This window comes from Balaenoptera ricei, chromosome 2 (assembly GCF_028023285.1).
Source record: "Balaenoptera ricei isolate mBalRic1 chromosome 2, mBalRic1.hap2, whole genome shotgun sequence".
Taxonomy (NCBI): Eukaryota; Metazoa; Chordata; class Mammalia; order Artiodactyla; family Balaenopteridae; genus Balaenoptera; species Balaenoptera ricei.
This window is the reverse complement of record NC_082640.1, coordinates 80999407-81020489: the sequence shown is the minus strand read 5'-3', so window position 1 is coordinate 81020489 and position 21083 is coordinate 80999407. Positions and strand designations below refer to the sequence as shown.

At 38.7% G+C, this 21083-nt stretch overlaps 1 non-coding gene across 1 annotated transcript; it reads left to right on the top strand.

Moving 5' to 3' along the window:
- The first annotated feature begins 17166 nt into the window (after positions 1-17166).
- Positions 17167-17295, top strand: LOC132361448 (small nucleolar RNA SNORA25). Its single transcript, XR_009501736.1, has one exon. It is a non-coding gene; the product is annotated as a small nucleolar RNA SNORA25 (small nucleolar RNA).
- The last annotated feature ends 3788 nt before the right edge of the window (positions 17296-21083 follow it).

Below are 21083 nucleotides of genomic sequence, written 5' to 3'. Positions count from 1 at the left end.
CATCAAACCTGGTCCCTCTCATCTCACTCCTGGCCTTGGCTTTCCAGGTGGTCTAAAGCCCTAAATGCTACACTTGGCAGAGAACCCAGCATCCTTTCACTTTCATGTTTTATGCATTCTTTATACATATATGTGCATAGTGGGCTCTTATACGAAACTACTCATCTGTCCCACATTTTTAGTCCTTCAACATGTTTCCCTGTGAAAATAATTCACATTTGAATCCAACCCAGAACTAATAAAATGTTTTTGATGTCTATTCTTACCACCTAGATAGTTTGGGATTTGCTTTGTTTGTTTCTAGGTCACACACACATAACTGGTCACAGTGACTCTCCGCAGCCCACAAACACATTTGCTACTTGTATTTTACACACAAGTCCTCAGTTCAAAAGCACATGTCAAAGGAAGTCAACAATTGTAAACAACCCCTAGACTCAAAAAATATGCCACAACTCAGGGACAATTTGCATGGGGTACGTCAACACATGTTGCCTTAACAAACGTAATTCTTCTTGACCAGATACATCTCAGGCAGCACAGTGGTCAAAAGATTTGCTGGTATATATGTGGTAAATTGGGAAAAGCATAGGGCAATGTAGCAATTCCTTTTTTGCTAGCCAAGTCATCGTCGTCACTATCCCTGGCCCTAATCTAGAGATTTAAAAAGAAAAGGATCTTTAAATGGTCACAATGTTTTGTTAAGTCTGGTGGAAAAACTCAAACTGAGATGATCTGGCAAAAATGAACCTAAAGCTTTCCCAATGCATGAAGAGCCAGTGCCTTTTATTATCTAAGAAAATTTTTATTGCTGTTGTTCAAACATATAATTCATGCCTGCACTTCTCTTGTATCCTGCAGAGGGTCTGTCACAAGGCTGGGTGCTTAGATCATGGTTCAGCAGAAGACTCCTGGACTGGAAATCAGGCCACAGGCTTCCTGCTCCAAGCCCTGCCTTTACCTTACAGACTGTCTTTTAACTTCTCCAGACCTCTGGTTGCTCATCTGAGAGCAACGGCCTAGATGATCTCTTCCAACTCTAACTAGTTGGGTTCTCGTGACTTCCTTCAACCCATACTGGTTGATAGTAATAGGCTTATGCAAGTCATGTCCTGACCCTCCTCTTAAAACTCCAAGGTTGGCAGAGTTCCTTTGTGCAAATCTGCTGGTAGGCGTCTCAGTCAAAGATACCATACAAAAGGAAAATAACTGTAAACAAGGTAGAAAATGAGAATAGTATCTATGTCAGAGCCAGCGTGTTAAGCCAGCCTTAGGGAATTGCTCATCACAACAAAGAATGAGGGCAAATGAAAGCGAAAAAAATTGAAAAGAAAAAATAGAACTGTTATTACTATGGGCCACTGACTTTATCAAATCCTGACAAGCCTCTTGACCTTGATTCTCCCTGCCTCAGCAATATTGCCTATGATGAATTCAGCAATAACTGCGAGCCTGGGCTGGTTTTGTGAATGCACACTAGTCAGTATTCACCACTTTTGAGCAAAGAGCTAGTGGCTGAAGAGCATTTAGTTTTTTTGCCAATATCTCTTCTGTTCCTCATCTTTAGAAAGAAAAAAAAAATTTGGCCTGACACAATAATTAAGTGATATGCATAGCTGTACTCTCCTCATGCAGCTCCCATGAAGTTATTAATTCCAGCTTTCAATTGTCTTTATAAGCTATCAAATAAATGTTAAATTATTAAGAAGCCAGATTGTTATTTATTTATCCACATATGAGGTCCTACCAGCACTTATAAAGGCTGCTTCTCCTGCAGTGTTCCTGCTTCTTCCAGGGCCATGGCCATCCTCTTAGTTACCAAGGCTGAAAGCCTTAGCGCTATCACTGAACTTTCCCTTCTTTAGCCCCCAAATCTGGTCAGTTGACCCAGTCTCTCACCTGTACCTCCAAAATGTTTTTGAAGTTCACTCTGCCTTCCCCACTCCTGCTATCACTCTCCTGCTTATCCCATAATTCACCTTGCCTAGACCATTAAAAAAAAGTTCTCTTTTTTCCTCCTTACTCAGTCTCTCCTTTCTGTGATCTATCTTCCTTCGAAATAATCTTCCTGAACTTCATGTCACAGCTCTGCTCAAAACTTAGAATTCTTCTTTAGTTACAGGATAAAGTCTAAATCCCCTTGGCCTAGCATTAAAGCACTGTTGGCTTGTATTTCTAAAATATGTTGTCCATTGGGCTTCCCTGGTGGCACAGTGGCTAAGAATCCACCTGCCAATTCAGGGGACACGGGTTCAAGCCCTGGTCCAGGAAGATCCCACATGCCACGGGAGCAACTAAGCCCATGTACCACAACTACTGAGCCTGCACTCTAGAGCCCATGAGCCACAACTACTGAACCTGTGTGCTGCAACTACCAAAGCCCATGTGCCTAGAGCCCGTGCTCTGCAACAAGAGAAGCCACCACAATGAGAAGCCCGTGCACCGCAACAAAGAGTAGCCCCCACTTGTCGCAACTAGAGAAAGCCTGTGCGCAGCAACGAAGACCCAAAGCAGCCAAAAATAAATAAATAAATTTATAAATTTAAAAAAAAATAAAATATGTTGTCCATAAAATACTATTTTTAGGTTAACTAGCTGTCACAATTAATTGTATGTGTCACTTTGGCTAGGTCATGTAACCCAGATATTTGCTAAAACATGAGTCTAGATGTTTCTATGAAGATATTTTTAGATCAGTGTTAACATTTAAATCAGTAGACTTTGAGCAAAGCAGATTATCCTCTATAATGGTGGTGGTTCTCATCCAATCAGTTGAAGGCCTTAGGAGAATAAAGACTGACCTCCCTGAGTAAAAAAAAAAAAAAAAATTCTGCCAGCAAACTGCCTTTGGACACAAACTGCAATACAGCAGCTCTTCCTTGGGTCTACAGCCTGCCAGCCTTTCCTGTATATTTTGAACTTGCCAGCCTCCACAATTGTGTGTAATAATTCCTTAACATATCAATCAATCTCTCTCTCTGCCCCTCCCCCCATACTGGTTTTGTTTCTCTGGAGAACCCTGCATTAGCTTAATGCAAAAAAAGTTCAGTGGACAAATGCTTTCAGGAAATGAAATAGTTTTATAGTGAGTCTTCTAAAATCTAATAATATTCTCGTGTGCACTCTAAAACACTAAGTCATGCTAGTTTGTGTCCCAAAACTCAGAGGAAGAAAAACATTGTAGTTTGAACCAGCTGGGAAAAGAGGATGGCAGAACATTCTTAGGGCGAGAACATCTACTTACCTAGGTAACTCCTTGGTTATGAATTCTGAGGCTCCACCTTCAAGCACAGCCCAGATGTGAGAAGTCTACACAATGCCTTCAATTTTTCTACACGATAAATGAGCTGGAAACTTGGAGTTATCTTTTGCTGTCTAAGTGAGGGACTTGAGAAACTTCGGACCTGTGTGTCTAAATGAACACAACTGGGGCAGACCTGAGATTAGAATGTGACTCCTACACCAGGCTGAACTGAGGATGCAGACTAAACGTGGAAGAAGAGGTGAGTCACAGGTGAAAAGAAAGACTAGAGATCAAAAAAGAGATTGGAAAGGCAGAGTTTCAGAGGAGGGAATCATCCACAAAGTGAACAAGTTCACACTGGAAAAGAAAGGAGATTTGACACCTCTGGCATAAGAGAGAAGGAACTCAAGGGTGAAAAGGAAAGGGGCATGACAGAAACATTCTGAGGCAAGGAGGAGGGAAGTTGGAGAAGCATGTTAAATTCTTTCATCATCTCAGGAAATTGGAAGGCTTAGTGGGAGGAAGAGTAGGCTTCAGATTCAGGCCCGTGATGTGAATCCTGGCTCTATTACTTAACTACTCATGTAACTAAGACAAGCTACTTTTCTCCACTGTACTGAGGTAAAATATGGCAACATAGAAAGAAATCGATGAAGGTTTATTACCATTACATTGGTGTTGTAATGAAGCACTAGCCTTATTTATTTAACAGATGGTTTATGTAGTACTTACTATATGCAAAGCACTACTCAACAAGCTTTACACATATTATCCTACTGAATCATCAGAGCAACCCTATCAGGTAGGTGTGATTATTATGTCTCACTTTCCTGATGAGTAAATCAGGGCCAAAGAGGTTAAGTATCTTTCTGAAGGTAATAAGTGGTATAGAAGTTAGATAAAGAGGTATATTTTTAGATACGCTAGAAGCCAAACATCTTTATCCCCAACCAGAAGTTCATCAGTTTGAAGTATTAATTGTGCACTCACTGCTAAGTATATTGGGGCCAGAGAGGTCAAGTCTCTTTCTTCACAAAAAACAACAAAATTAAAAATAATAAACAAAATTATTATAACACAGTCTCAAACATGACACCTAAAAGTCAAAATACATTTAGGGATTCTGTATTTTTGGCATTCTGTGAAAGGAAATCCTCTTATAATATTAAGTCTGTTCAATTTTTAGCAGTTACATAAGTTTCTAGAAATCCATAATATATAAAAATAGAGACCCTCTGCTGCACTTACACATGAGACAATAAAATTTATATTTTAGGATAAAGCATCTGCTCAGAGTGTCTTCAAAGTGTGATACCTAAGTATGGTTTACCTGTATGTAAATTCACACATGCAGGAATAAAAAAAGTTTATAGAACAAATTAGGAAATTATTAAAATTTGCAATGATTGTAATCCTCATCTTTCGTTCCACTTTGAAGGTTACAAGTACTTCCACATACACACATTCTATTCTGATTGATCCCATGGTGGGCAGTGGGCATGTGACACAGCTGGCAGGACACAGTTTTGGAATCAGGGAAATAGGGTCTGATGCTTCTTCTCCCTGATGCTGGCTGCTATGTAATGTTGAAAACTTCTTTAAATACTTCATGACTAAATTTTCTCAACTCCAGAAATGAAGAGAGCAATGACTACATCAAGTTTTGTACAATTAAAACAATGCATTTAAAAATTTCTGATACCCAGCCTGGCTCATTTCAGGGAGAAGGGTAAACTAAAATCTACCAGAAGCTAAGTTCTCCTGGTCCATCTGAGCCCACCCCACTCAGTGAAAATAAAGTCACCATTCACATTGTCCATGTTCTTGTAAAGGAAATATTGTGATCTTGAAGTTTTATTACTTATGGGAAATAAAGTGACTACTTCACAATGACTTTTCCTACTAGTGTGTCTTGACATTTCTAAACCTCTCTCCTTCAAACTGAGATAAAAATTCAGTTTTACTCAGAAAGGCCACAGGTTTGAATTTAAATCAAAGGGCACAGAAAAGAGGCCTACACCTCACGTTCATGCTGCAGATCCAGCACTATTTGGATAGTATCTTTAAAAATATCGAGGGCTAAATGCCATGCAGTATCCTGGATTGGATTTTGGAACAGAAAAAGGACATCAATGGAAAAAGTAGTAAAATATGAAAGAAGTCTGGAGTTTAAGTACTACTGTTAATTTTTTACTTCTCACAAATGTACCAGGGTTATAGTACCAGGGTTATTCAAGATGATAACATTAGGGGAAACAGGGTGAGAAGTATAGAGGAACTCTTGGTTCTATCTGTGAAACTTTTCTGTTGTCTAAAATTATGTCAAAATCAAAAATTTATTTTAAAAAATTATTAAGGGGACCTAATAATCTTACTGTTGGAGGAGGGAGTTATAAGTACAAAAAGGGGAAACAGAGGCGGGGTCAAGATGGCAGTGTGAGAAGACATGGAATTAGCATTTCCCCACAACTAAGGCACGTGCCAGCCACTGGTGGGGGACTCTGATGCCCAAGGAGACGGGAGGAAGCCCAGAGTGAAATGCCCGGAATCGGGCAGAAGTTCCTGTGGTGGGAGTTCCAAGTCTGAACCACCAGACTAACAGAGAACCTCACACCCCAGGGAATATTCATTGGAGTGAGGTCTCACAGAGGTCCTCATCTCAGCACCAAGACCCAGCTCTACCCAATAGCCTACAAACTCCAGTGTTGGAAGCCTCAGGCCAAACAACAAGTAAAACAGGAACACAATCTCACTCATAAAAGGAAAAAAGAAAACAGAAAAAAAATGAGATGGCAAAAAAATGTCACAAATAAAGGAGCAAGGTAAAATCCTACAAGACCAAATAACTGAAGAGGAAATAGGCAATCTACCTGAGAAAGAATTCAGAGTAATGATAGTAAAGATGATCCAGAATCTCGGAAATAGAATGGAGAAATACAAGAAATGTTTAACAAAAATCTAGAAGAACTAAAGAAAAAACAGAGATGAAAAACACAATAATTGAAATGAAAAATACACTAGAAGGAATCAATAACAGAATAACTGAGGCAGAAGAACGAATAAGTGAGCTGGAAGACAAAATGGTGGAAATAACTGCTGAAGAGAAGAATAAAGAAAAAAGAATGAGAAGAATTGAAGACAATCTCAGAGCCATCTGGGGCAACACTAAACACACCAACATTCGAACTATTGCGGTCTCAGAAGAAGAAGAGAAAAAGAAAGGGTCTGAGAAAATATTTGAAGAGATTATAGTTGAAAACATCCCTAACATGGGAAAGGAAATAGTCACCCAAGTCTAGGAAGCACAGAGAGTCCCATACAGGATAAACCCTAGGAAAAATACACCAAGACACATATTAATCAAACTAACAAAAATTAAATTCAAAGAAAAAATATTAAAAGCAACAAGGGAAAAACAAAAAATAACATAAAAAGGAATCCCCATAAGGTTATCAGCTGATTTTTCAGTGGAAACTCTGTAGGGCAGAAGGGAGTGGCAGGATATACTTAAAGTGATGAAAGAGAAAAACCTACAAACAAGATTACGCTACCCAGCAAGGATCTCACTCAGATTTTGACTCAGCAGTCAAAAGCTTTTCAGAAAAGCAAAAGCTAAGAGAATTCAGCACCACTAAACCAGCTTTACAACAAAGGCTAAAGAAACTTCTCTAAGCAGGAAACACAAGAGAAGAAAAAGACCCACAAAAACAAATCCAAAACAATAAAGAAAATGGTAATAGGAACATACATATCGATAATAACCTTGAATGTAAATGGATTAAATGCCCCAACCAAAAGACACAGACTGGCTGAATGGATACAAAAATAAGACCAGTATATATGCTGTCTACAAGAGACCCACTTCAGACCTAGGGACACATACAGACTGAAAGTTAAGGGATGGAAAAAGATATTCCATGCAAATGGAAATCAAAAGGAAGCTGGAGTAGCAGTACTCATATCAGATAAAATAGGCTTTAAAATAAAGACTATTATAAGAGATAAGGAAGGACACTACATAATGATCAAGGGATCAATCCAAGAAGAAGATATAACAATTATAAATGTTTATGCACCCAACATAGGATCACCTCAATACATAAGGCAAATGCTAACAACCATGAAAGGGGAAATCAACAGTAATGCAATAATAGTGGGGGACTTTAACACCCCACTTACACCAATGGACAGATCATCCAAACAGAAAATAAATAAGGAAACACAAGCTTTAAATGACACAATAGACCAGAGAGATTTAATTGATATTTATAGGACATTCCACACAAAAGTGGCAGAATACACTTTCTTCTCAAGTGCACATGGAACATTCTCTAGGATAGATCATATTGTGGGTCACAAATCAAGCCTCAGAAAATTTAAGAAAATTGAAATCATATCAAGCATCTTTTCCAACCACAACTCTATAAGATTAGAAATCAATTACAGGAGAGAAACTGTAAAAAACACAAATACATGGAGGCTAAACAGTGTGCTAAATAACCAAGACATCACTGAAGAAATCAAAGAGGAAAAAAATATACATGTGAACAAATGACAATGAAAACATGACGACCCAAAACTTATGGGAAGTAGCAAAAGCAGTTCAATGAAGGAAGTTTATAGCAATTAAATCCCACCTCAGAAAACAAGAAAAATCTCAAATAAACAGTCTAACCTTACACCTAAGCAACTAGAGAAAGAAGAAGAAAGAGAACCCAAAGTCAGCAGAAGGAAAGAAATCATAAAGATCAGAACAGAAATAAATGAAATAGAAACAAAGAAAAGAATAGCAAAGATCAATACAACTAAAAGTTGGTTCTTTGAGAAGACAAATAAAATTGATAAACCTCTAGCCAGACTCATCAAGAGAAAAAGGGAGAGGACTCAAATCAATAAAATTAGAAATGAAAAAGGAGAAATCACAATTGATAGAGCAGAAATACAAAGGATTATAAGAGACTACTACAAACAGCTATATGGCAATATAATGGACAACCTCGAAGACATGGACAAATTCTTGAGAAGGTACAATTTTCCAAGACTGAACCAGGAAGAATTAGAAAATATATACAGACCTATCACAAGTAATGAAATTGAAACCATAATTAAAAATCCTCCAACAAACAAAAGTCCAGGACCAGATGGCTTCACAGGTGAATTCTATCAAACATTTAGAGAAGAGCCAACACTCATCCTTCTCAAATGCTTCCAAAAAATTGCAGAGGGAGAAACACTCCCAAATTCATTCTATGAAGCCAGCATCACCCTGTTACCAAAACCAGAAAAAAAAATCACAAAAAAGGAAAATTATAGACCAATATCACTGATGAACATACATGTAAAAATCCTGAACAAAGTACTAGCAAACAGAATCCAGCACCACATTAAAAAGATCATACACCAAGCTCCCCTGGTAGCTCAGCAGTTAAGAATCTGCTTGCCAATGCAGAGGACACGGGTTCAAGCCCTGGTCCAGGAAGATCCCACATGCTGCAGAGCAACTAGCCTGTGTGTCACAACTACTGAGCCTGTACTCTAGAGCCCACAAGCCACACTACTGAGCCCACATGCCTAGAGCCCATGCTCCACAACAAGAGAAGCCACCACAATGAGAAGCTCACGCACCGCAACAAAGAGTAACCCCTGCTTGCCACAACTAGAGCAACCCCTTGCACAGCAACGAAGACCCAACGCAGCCAAAAATAAATAAATAAAATAAATAAATTAAGAAAAAAAAGGATCATACACCATGATCAAGTGGGATTTATCCCAGGGATGCAAGGATTTTTCAATATACACAAATCAATCAATGTGATACACCACATTAACAATTTAAGGAATAAAAACCATATGATCATCTCAATAGATGCAGAAAAAACTTTTGAAAAAATTCAACACCTATTTATGATAAATACTCTCCAGAAAATGGGCACAGAGGGAAGCTACCTCAACATAATAAAGGCCATATATGACAAACCCACAGCAAGCATCACACTCAGTGGTGAAAAACTGAAAACATTTCCACTAAGATCAGGAACAAGACAAGGATGTCCACTTTCGCCAACTTTATTCAATATAGTTTTGGAAGTCTTAGCCAAGGCAATCAGAGAAGAAAAAGAAACAAAAGGAATATAAATTGGAAAAGAAGAACTGTCACTGTTTGCCAATGACATGATACTATACATAGAGAATCCTAAAGATGCCACCAGAAAACTACTAAAACTAATCAATGAATTTGGTAAGTTTGCAGGACCCAAAATTAATGCACAGAAATCTCTTGCATTCCTATTCACTAATGACGAAAAATCTGAAAGAGAAATTAAGGAAATGCTCGCATTCACCATTGCAACAGAAAGAATAAAATACCTAGGAATAAACCTTCCTAAGAAGGTGAAAGACTTGTACTCAAAAAACTATAAAACACTGATGAAATAATATCAGATGGAAAAATATACCATGTTCTTGGATTGGAAGAATCAATATTGTGAAAATGACTATACTACCCAAAGCAATCTACAGATTGATTGCAATCCCTATCAAACTGCCGATGGCATTCATCACAGAACAAAATATTTTACAATTCGTATGGAAACACAAAAGACCCTGAATAGCCAAAGCAATCTTGACAAAGAAAAACGGAGTTGGAGGAATCAGGCTCCCCGACTTCAAACTATACCACAAAGCTACAGTAATCAAGACAGTATGGTACTGGCACAAAAACAGAAATATAGATCAATGGTACAGGATAGAATGTCCAGAGATAAACCCATGCACATACAGGCACCTGATATATGACAAAGGAGGCAAGAACATACAATGGAGAAAAGACAGCCTCTTCAATAATTGGTGCTGGGAAAACTAGACAGCTACATGTAAAAGAATGAAATTACAACACTACCTAACACCGTACACAAAAATAAATTCCAAATGGATTAAAGACTTAAATGTAAAACCAGATACTATAAAACTCTTAGAGGAAAACATAGGAAGAACACTCTTTGACATAAACCACAGCAAGATCTTTCATGACCCACCTCCTAGAGTAATAGAAATAAAAACAAAAATAAACAAATGAGACTTAATTCAACTTAAAAGCTTTTGCACAACAAAGGAAACCATAAACAAGACAAAAAGACAACCCTTATAATGGGAGAAAATATTTTTAAATGAAACAACAGACAAAGGATTAATCTCCAAAATATACAAACAGCTCATGGAGCTCAAAATCAAAAAAACTAACAATCCAGTTAAAAAATGGGCAGAAGACCTAAATAGATATTTCACCAAGGAAGAAATACAGATGACCAAGGGCACATGAAAGATGCTCAACATCACTAATTATTAGAAAAATGCAAATCAAAACTACAATGAGGTATCACCTCACGCTGGTCAAAATGGCCATTATCAAAAAATCTAGAAACAGTAAATGCTGGAAAGGGTGTGGTGAAAAGGGAACCCTCCTGCATTGTTGGTGGGAATGTAAATTGATACAACCACTACGGAGAACAGTATGGAGGTTCCTTAAAAAACTAAAAATAGAACTACCACATGACACAGCAATCCCACTACTGGGCATATACCCTGAGAAAACCATAATTCAAAAAGAGTCATGTACCACAGTGTTCATTGCAGCACTATTTAGAATAGCCAGGACATGCAAGCAACCTAAATGTCCATCGACAGATGAATGGATAAAGAAGATGTGGCACATATATACAATGGAATATTACTCAGCCAGAAAAAGAAATGAAATTGAGTTATTTGTAGTGAGTTGGATGGACCTAGAATCTGTCATACAGAGTGAAGTAAGTCAGAAAGAGAAAAACAAATACCATCAGCTAACGCATACATATGGAAGCTAAAAAAAAAAAATTATACTGATGAACCTAGTTGTAGGGCAGGAATAAAGATGTAGAGGTAGAGAATGGACCTGAGGACATGGGGTGGGTGGGGGAAGCTGGGGCAAAGTGAGAGTAGCATCGACATATATACACTACCAAATGTAAAACAGTTAGTTAGTGGGAAGCAGCAGCATAGCACAGGGAGATCAGCTCCATGCTTTGCGATGACCTAGAGGGGTGGGCTAGGGAGGATTGGAGGCAGGCTCAAGAGGGAAGGCATATGGGGACATATGTATGCATATGGCTGATTCACTTTGTTGTACAACAGAAGCTAACACAGTATTGCGAAGCAATAAAGATCTATCAAAAAAAAAAAAAAAAAGAATTCCCAACAAGAGTGGTTTATAGGGACTTCCCTGGTGGTCCAATGGTAAAGAATCTGCCTTCCAATGCAAGGGACGCAGGTTCCCTGACCAGGGAACTAAGATCCCACATGCCGTGGGGCAACTAAGCCTGCGCACCACAACTACTGAGCTCGTGCACCTCAACTAGAGCCCATGTGCCACAAACTACAGAGCCCACGTGCTCTGGAGCCCATGCACCACAACTAGAGAAGAGAAAACCCGCAAGCCCCCACTAGAGAGAGGTCTGCGTGCTACAACGAAGAGCCTGCATACTGCAACAAAAGATTCCACGTGCCACAACTAAGATCCAACACAGCCAAAAATAAATTAAATAAATAAATAAATAATAAATTAATCTTTTTTAAAAAAAGAGTGGTTTACATAGTTTTGGTGTGGTGGTTAATAGGGCAGGCTCTGGAGACAGAATGCTGGTTTTTAAATCCTTGCTCTATTGTTAGGTGTGTGGGCAACTGTGGACAATTTACTTCAAGCACTTTATGCTTCAGCTTCCTCAGTTTAAGATGGGAAAATAATGGTATCTCCACTCTAGGATTGCTGCAAATGTAAAAAGGGTTAATCCCTGCAAAGCACTTAGAACAGGGCTTGGCTAGTCCAGGAAGTCTGGGGTGAGGCAAGTCCAGCTTGGGTTCAGTTTCTGTGACATCAGTGAGAAGCAATAGTTTCCCCTCTTTCTGTCCTGTCACCTCCAGTGTGTTGACTATTAATCTCATGTAACAAGATGGGAGCCACAGTTTCAGGCATCACATGTAGAAATAATGCCTGACAGGAAAGGAAGAAGAAAGCTGTTTCCTTTCTTGTTTTCATTTTAAGAAGGAAGAAAGCCATCCCCAGACAACTTTTCCTTGTGTCCCTCAGACCATAATGGGGTCTGAGAAAGCAAGTATCAGGATTCTCACACTCTAGTGTAATTTCTGCTAGCAAAGAAGCTACAACAGTGAAGATGACTGTTTGTTAGGCCACTAACAATATAAGGAAACAATTTCAAAGTTGTTAAGTTGCTTAAGGTCGCCCAGCTAGTCTATGACAGAGCTGGAACATAACAAGTCTGGACCTTCTGCTAAAAATGCCCTCTCCCAGACCACTGCATACAGATTGTATTGCCTTGCTAGGGTTACTGTGACAAAGCAACACATACTGGCTGGAGCTGAAGCAAAAGAAATTTATTGTTTCACAGTTTGGGAGGCTAGAAGTCCAAGGTCAAGGTGTTAACAGTTTGTTCCTTCTGAAGGCTCTGAGGAAGAACCTGTTTCATGCTTGCCCCTTAGCTTCTGGTGGTTTGCTGGAAATCCTTGGCATTCCTTGGCTTGCAGAAGTATCACTCTTATCTCTGGCTTCATCTTTACATGGTGATCTGTCTGTATCTGTCACTAAATGTCCCCTTGATATAAGAACATCAGTCATATTGGATGAGAGTCTACCCTAATGATGTCATTTTAACTTGATTACCTGTATAAAGACCTTATTCTCCTGTGTCCTGTATCTGTAAATTTCACAAATGAAAAGTTATCCTCTCTCCTCTGCCCCCAGTCACCCAGTTACCAGCCCCTAAGGAGCTGTTGTTATCAGGTGCTTGTGTATCTTTCTAGAGATTGATTATGCATTTAAACTCTTACACTGTTTTTTTATTTTGTTTTGTTTTTTAATGCACACACAGAATGATTCTCATCTCCATATCTGGTTTCATGAAGTGCTGAGGAATCTCATGAAACATCAATGGACACTGCTTAACGTCCTTCCAAAAGAGAAGTCATTCAGATGGGAATAAGCCACAGCCTTAGTACTGCTAAGACACGCCCCACAGTCCTTCATGTTTACTACTGAGCTGTTGAAAACTTGATTGTAATTCCTATAGAATACTTAAGTAAATTCTGCCCTGACGTTTTATTTTCATTCTCTATTTATACTGATTTTAACAGTTTTAAAATATAATTGATATACAATAAAAATTGCACACGTTTGATGCATACAAGTTGACGAGTTTAACATATGCATACACCTGTGATATTATCACCACAATCAAAGTAATGAAGATACCCATCACCTCCAAAAAAGTCACATGGCAATCACAGAATCTTTAGCTTCTCTCTGAAGTACCTAGATAACGGTATCCAATGCACATTTCCTATGTTGTTTTAACAGATGCTAAAACCTCCACCAATTGGAAGAAGTTAACTACTTGATGATCATGAGCCCCTTAGCCTCCAGACCTACTGGAGCCTAAGGATGGATAATGTTAACCCTTATGACACCACTCTGTTACCTCACCATCAACCAATCAGAGAATTGTGCACAAGCTGATCACATGCCCTGTGACTCCCCTCCCTCACCTGGCCTTTAAAAGTGCTTTCCTGAAACCCATCAGGGAGTTTGGGTTTTTTGAGAATTAGATGCTCTGGACTCCACGTCTGGCACTTTACAATAAACGTTGCACTTTCCTTCACCACAACCTGGTGTCAGTAGATTGGCTTCACTGTGCATAGGCAAGTGGACCCAAGTTTGGTTTGTAACAGTACGTGCTGGACTTCAACAAATCAATTTGGGGAGAGACACAATTCAACCCATAATAACATGGGTGAAAACTGTCTTAAATGGAAACCAAGAATCTTAGTAGAAAATAAGGGAGGGGATGACATCCTTCTATTTACCCAACTGATAGAGAAGTAATTTTAAAATACTGGTTCAGACAAAAACATCCACAGACATAATACAGGAAAAAATATAGGTTAACTGAGATCAAAAATAAATATTCCTTCAACATAACTAGTAACAATTCTGAGGGGTAAAAAGTGTGCTGTTTTGGTCCCTTGCATCTTTTTTTTGTCTCTGACAAGGGATAATGCATTACTCATAATGTAATAATGCTTTGCTTGATGGAAGTGCTTTTAATTGAAACCCTTAGGGGGAAAAAAACCATGAAACAGATCTTATCTTCCTTTTTATTTTCTAAGAGGTCAAGTATTTAAGAATTCTAAAATTTAGTCTATTAAGGACAAGAGCTTTGTTCTTAACCGTTATCATGGGTCACTCATCTCACTAAACAAAAGCTTGTCATTGGTCACTAGCAGATGAGGCAAGAACTCAAAGGGTCACACTTGGAAAAAGTAATTCATGTTTTTGGATATTGAGATCACTGTGTCTAATAGCTAATACTAAGAAATAGCAGACATTAAACAGTCACTGTGGGGTAAGCACCCGTCTAAGCAAAGCACGGCACTTTGCAAGGGTGAATTCATTTTGTTCTCAAAAAACAATTTTATAAGGATGTAACTATTTCCATACCCTTGCTGTAGATAAAAAGGCTAAAGCATAGAAAGATTGTTCAAGACCATCCCTAGTAAGTGGAAAAGCCAAGGGTTTGAACCCAGGTCTGCTTAATTTCAGAACTCACACTCTTAGAGCAATGGACTTAATGTCAGATACTAGTTTTGTCACTGACTCCATAAAGCTAAGAAATCTTTTCATCTGTAAAGTGTGGTTAAGACTGTCTAGCTCAATTATGGGAAAGCTGACATTTTCCCTTAGACCTCTCACCTTTGAATAAAAATACTTGACCATATGTGTCCTTTGTCCCAGTAAGACGGGTAATTGGTTTGGGTTTTCAGACCACCACACAAACATCATTTGTCTAAATAAGGGTTCTCCCTGAGCCCCACTCCCTCAATACTTGGTGTGTAGACTTTCCTCTAGCATCACTTTGTATTTTCTTCACCAGTGTTGCATCTCAGCTCATAAAACATCAGTCGGCTTCTGCATCCAGCCTCCTTTCCTTCTGTTAGCTATGTCCAGCTTTCAATGCCATCTAGAACTGCACAGCTGCCAGTAATGGCTTTCTTCCCTCTCTTTATGTTGTTCAGGTCTCCAGACAATAATGGGCTTCCATCTTCCATCTTGTAGAAGCTATGAAAATGGGAGCCACAGGAGCAAAGTGGGGCATCATCCATCCTGTTCTTTCTCCTATTAGAGTAGATGAGCAGCCCCTTTTACCTAAAACCAATCTTCTGCCTATGCTTTAGGTTCAACCCCCTTTTGCTTCTAACGGCATGTTCACTATTAATTCTCTCTTTTGTTAAACCTCAAGGTTTAGAAGTTGTGTTAATGATTCCCAGTTTATGGCATATTTTCATCACTGATCCATGCAAAGTTCCTATTTATTTGCATTCTCTCACCACATTCCCATTTCCCATCTCTCACCTCCCAGGCAACCTTTACATTCTGTTTTAATGTTCTTTGTATGTTGTATTAGTCAAGATTCCTCAGGAAAACAGAACTAGTAGGAGGAGACCGTGTGTGTGTGTGTGTGTGTGTGTGTGTGTGTGTGTGTGTGTGTGTGTGTGGCGAGAGACAGAGAGAGACAAAGAGAGAGGGAGAGAGAATGAGCAAGGGCAAGAGCACGAGTTCAGTGGGGGGCAGGCTGAGATTTTAGAGAACTTGCTCACGCAATTGTGGAGGCTGGCAAGGCTGCAATCAGTAGGCAAGTCAGCAGGCTGGAAACTCAGGTAACAGTTGATGTTATAAACTGGAGCCCAAAATCTACAGACTAAAAGGTCAGGCACGGTTTCTATGTTTCAAACCTGAAGAAGAATTTCTTCTTCTTCAGGAAATCTGTCTTTGCTCTTAAGACCTTCATCTGATTGGATGAGGCCCACCCACATTATGGAGGAGAATCTGATTTACCTCCAGATAACTGATTTTAAGTGTTAATCACTTTCACAAATACCTTCACAGAAACATCTAGACTAGTATATGACCAAACTGACCACCATAGCCAAGGTGACACAAAGTGAACTATGACATATGGATTACAAAAAAATGGGTATCACTGTTGTGTGTTTTTGAATTTATGTAAATAATATTGTGTTAATAATTCCAACTCAAAGCAGTCCTGTGTCAGGCAGCATCAGCATCACCTGTGGTCTCTATACAAATGCAGAACCTTAGGCCTACCCCAGACCTACTAAGACAGAATCAGCATTTTAATAATATCTCCCTTATTTCCTACCCTATTCAGAGAGATATTGAGAAGACTAAATGGGATGAAGAGCAATTTTACTCTTAAGTATATATTAAAATAAAATTAATGTATACATTCCAGGAAACATGTTAAGAATTCCCTTAGCCTTATTAATTATGATATACAAACTTGTTTGTTAACCAGACAACAAGCTTATTATCTGATTATGCATTAATCAGTGTGGTGCATTCATCAGTGATCCCATTCCCAAAGTTTCATTAAAGGTTAGCTGCACGTGACAGCCTTACAGTAGGCGGTAGTATGAGGAAATGAAGCAATAGAACCAATGCTCAGTATGACCAAGACAGCACAGAAACAGGACAGCAGTCACAGAAGAAAGAAACATATAGAGGTCAGGGAATGCCTGGATGGAGAAGATCAGAGCAAAAGATGACCAGGAGAAACAAAACTCCTGAAGCTCCTTCTAGATCTTGGGGAAGAAGCTGGATTTCCTACAACATGTGGAATAGGGGCTCAGTCCACTCTACTCATATATTTCATGGAAGAGTGATTCCAGCAGTCTGAAGGACTTGAGCGTGCCAGGAAATGGATGCTTTGTCACCTTCACCTTGTCAGCATCCAGCATGAGAGTTTAATATTTTTACCAGCAGCCTTATATAGGCCTCAATTAAATATTATAGATGAAGGCCATTTCCAAGTGGGCTTGTGGAGCTGTGAAACAAGGAACTCTTAACACTATGACCAGAGATTGAAGTTCTCTTGAGGATGCCACAGTCACTTAATAGTGCTATGTGCTCCTAAAAAGATGTAGCCACTCAGGACTTCCCTGGTGGTCCAGTGGTAAAGAATCCTCCTTCCAATGCAGAGGACGTGGGTTTGATCCCTGGTCAGGGAACTAAGATCCCACACGCTGCAGGGCAACTAAGCCCGCGTGCCAAAACGACTGAACTTGCATGCCTCAAAGACAGCCCACGTGCCGCACACTACAGAGCCCACACACCCTGGAGCCCATGCTCCACAACTAGAGAGAGAAAACCCGTGCACCACAGCTAGAGAGAAGCACACCCGCCGCAACGAAAGATCCCTCAACGAAGGGAGGGATGCCTCAGCGAAGATCCTGCGTGCCACAACTAAGACCCAACACAGCCAAAAAAATAAAGAAAATTAATTAATTAAATTTTTAAAAATGTAGCCACTCGTAATCATGACAGTTCACCCACAAAAAGCCATGATTGGTGATGTGGGCAAGTAAATAAATAACTCAAAATTCAATAAAAAAATTATAGATCACTTTGGTCTCATAAAAAGAATACCCTAAAATCCCAGGTTAAAGGCTTTCTGTGTAAGAGAGAAAGCAAAGAACAAAACGGGTAGGGTGTCTGGTTAAAAACAAAACTTGAGTCTATCAAGTACCATCCATACAGCCCAGAAAATTTTGTTGTAGTCAGGTCAATTCCTTAAGTCCCCTCTGTTTTCTACCATAATTTTTCCTTTGCCATAGAAAGGTTACATGAAAGCCATGGCCTTATGTTTATAAACATGTTTCCTTGTTGGTAACTCTTAGATCTCAAACAATTTTAAAATGTTGAGAGACCTTCAAGCTTCTAGAAAGCTTACTCAAAGCGAAGTGGGAGAAGAATTTGGTTTCCTCTGCCCAGATAGATACACGTGGAATGAAAAGGGTGTAGTGCAATATAATTGCCCAAGCAATGTGGTTTTCTTCTCTATGCCAACAAATACCTCCTACACTTTCAAACATTCTCCCTAAATGCTGATAATTCATATTACGTAAACATGGTGAGGCAGTGACCACTCTGGAGGAGCCTGAAGGAGGAAAAACAGGGTCCTGTCACTATACATTTAACATCCCTACATTGTCCTTCCAACCTTTTATGTCAAAAGTCACATAGGCTAATAAACAGGGAGAAAGTAATGAAAGACTATCTTCCTTATATAAGGGCAATTAAAATTAAAAGTAACCTCTGGAACTCTAGAACTAGAGGATATAAAAGGCAAAAAGCTCCATCACTTATGCTTTTATTTTCTTCAACAGGGTCTTCTTCCCTGGGTTTTATTATTGAGAATCATACAATTATCCCATCTGCCCCTCTCCTGAGTTGCCATTCTCTTGGTACTGTGTGGTACCTGTATGTTCAAAATGTGATAGCCTCATATTTTTTTATTTCTAAAAAATGTCCTCAGTGCCTCAAAGGTTTATTTGTTCATGCACACAATTTTTAAAAGATATTAAGGGACTGAAGAAAATAATAATAATCTAGGCAGCCCCAGGCAAATCAAGTTTTAATAGGGAAAAAGTCTCATTTCCTAACTCTCTATAGCCTTTTTGGGAGAGGTTCAGTCAGTTCAGTCAGGTTCAGTCAACTTCAGCACATTGTTGAGGTCTCTGCCATCGCTGGTGATCAGACAAAAGTTGGGAGTCATAAAGTTAAAGTTTAATGTAAAACTAATGGAAACTGAACTAAGTCAAGAGCACATTTGGTGTAAGAATCATACAGCAGACTTCAAATGTGGTGGCAGAGACACTTATCAAACATGAAAAATCATGGTAATACAGTATCACCAAAAGAAAATGACAATTTTCCCAAACCCAAAGACATGGAATACTGTGGTCTAACTGATAAAGAACTTAAAATAGCTGTTATGAAGAAATTCAAGAAGCTACAAGCTACAAGAAAACTCAGGAAGGCAACACAGTGATCTTAGGAATAAAATTAACAGAATGAGTATTTTACCAAAGAGAATGAAATTCTTAAAAAAACCTAACAGAAGATCTGGAACTGAAGAACTTTCCAATGCATTAGAATGCACTGGAAATAGAGCAGATTATATGGAAGAGAGAATTAGTGAGCTCAAGGATAGACATATAGAAATGATTCAGGTGGAAGAAGAGAGAAAACTAAGATTTTTTTAAGTGAAGAAACCCTATAAGAACTATCTGTCTCCATTATAAGTGCCAGCATAAGAATAATGGGTATTCCAGAAGGAGAAGAGAGGGAGAATGGAGCAGAGAGCATATTCAAAGAAATAATAACTGAGAACTTACCAAATCTGGGGAAGGAACTGGATACACATGTCTACAAAGCTAATAGAACACCTTATATCTCAAAGCAAAAAGAGGTATCTTTCTATCTCTTCTCCAAAATGCATACTAAAACTGTCAACAATAAAGAAAGAATTTTAAAGGCAGTGAGGGAAAAAACCCAGTAACCTACAAAGGTATGCCCATATTCAACTATCAGCAGATTTCTCAGCAGAAACCCTATAAGCCAGGAGAGAATGGATTCACATATTCAAAATATTGAAAGGTAACAAATGCCAGCCAAAGATACTCTATCCAGGAAAGTCATCCTTCAGAAATGCAACTGATTCAAACAACACATTAAAAGGATCATACACCATGTTCAAGTGAGATTTATCCCAGGGATGCAAGGATTTTTTCAATATCCACAAACCAATCAGTGTGATACATCAACAAATTGAAGAATAAAGACCATATGATCATCTCAATAGATGCAGAAAAAACTTTTAAGAAAATTCAACACCAGTTTATGATAAAAACTCTCCAGAAAGTGGGCAGAGAGGGAACCTACCTCAACATATTAAAGGCCATATATGAAAAACCCACAGCAAACATCATTCACAATGGTGAAAAACTGAAAGCATTTCCTCTAAGATCAGGAAGAAGACAAGGATCACCACTCTCACCACTACTATTCAACATAGTTTTGGAAGTCCTAGCCATGGCTAACAGAGAAGAAAAAGAAATGAAAGGAATCCAAATTGGAAAAGAAGAAGTAAAATTATCACTGTTTGCAGATGACATGATACTATACACAGAACACCCTAAAGATGCTACCAGAAAATGACTAGAGCTCATCAATGAATTTGGGGAAAGTTGCAGTATACAAAATTAATACACAGAAATCTTTTGCATTCTTATCACTAACAACAAAAGACCAGAAAGAGAAATCAAGGAAACAATCCTATTTACCATCCCATCAAAAATAATAAAATACCTAGGAATAAACCTACCTAAGGAGGTGAAAGACCTGTACTGAGAAAACTATAAGATACTGATGAAAGAAATAAAAGGTGACACAAACAGATAGAGAGATATGCCATATTCTTGGATGAGAGGAATCAATATTGTGAAAAGGACTATACTACCCAAAGCAATCTATAAATTCAATGCAATCCCTATCAAATTACCAGTGGCATTTTTCACAGAATTAGAAAGAAAAAGTTTACAATTTGTATGGAAACACAAAAGACCCTGAAGAGCCAAAGTAATCTTGAGAAAGAAAAACGGAGCTGTAGGAATCAGGCTCCCTGACTTCAGACTATACTACAAAGCTACAGTCATCAAAACAATATGGTACTGGCACAAAAACAGAAATATAGATCTATGGAACAAGATAGAAAGTCCAGAGATAAACCCACTTACCTATGGTCAACTAATCTATGACAAAGGAGGCAAAAATACAATAGAGAAAAGACAGTCTCTTTTATACGTGGTACTGGGAAAACTAGACAGCTACATGTAAAAGAATGAAATCAGAACACACCCTAACACCATATAC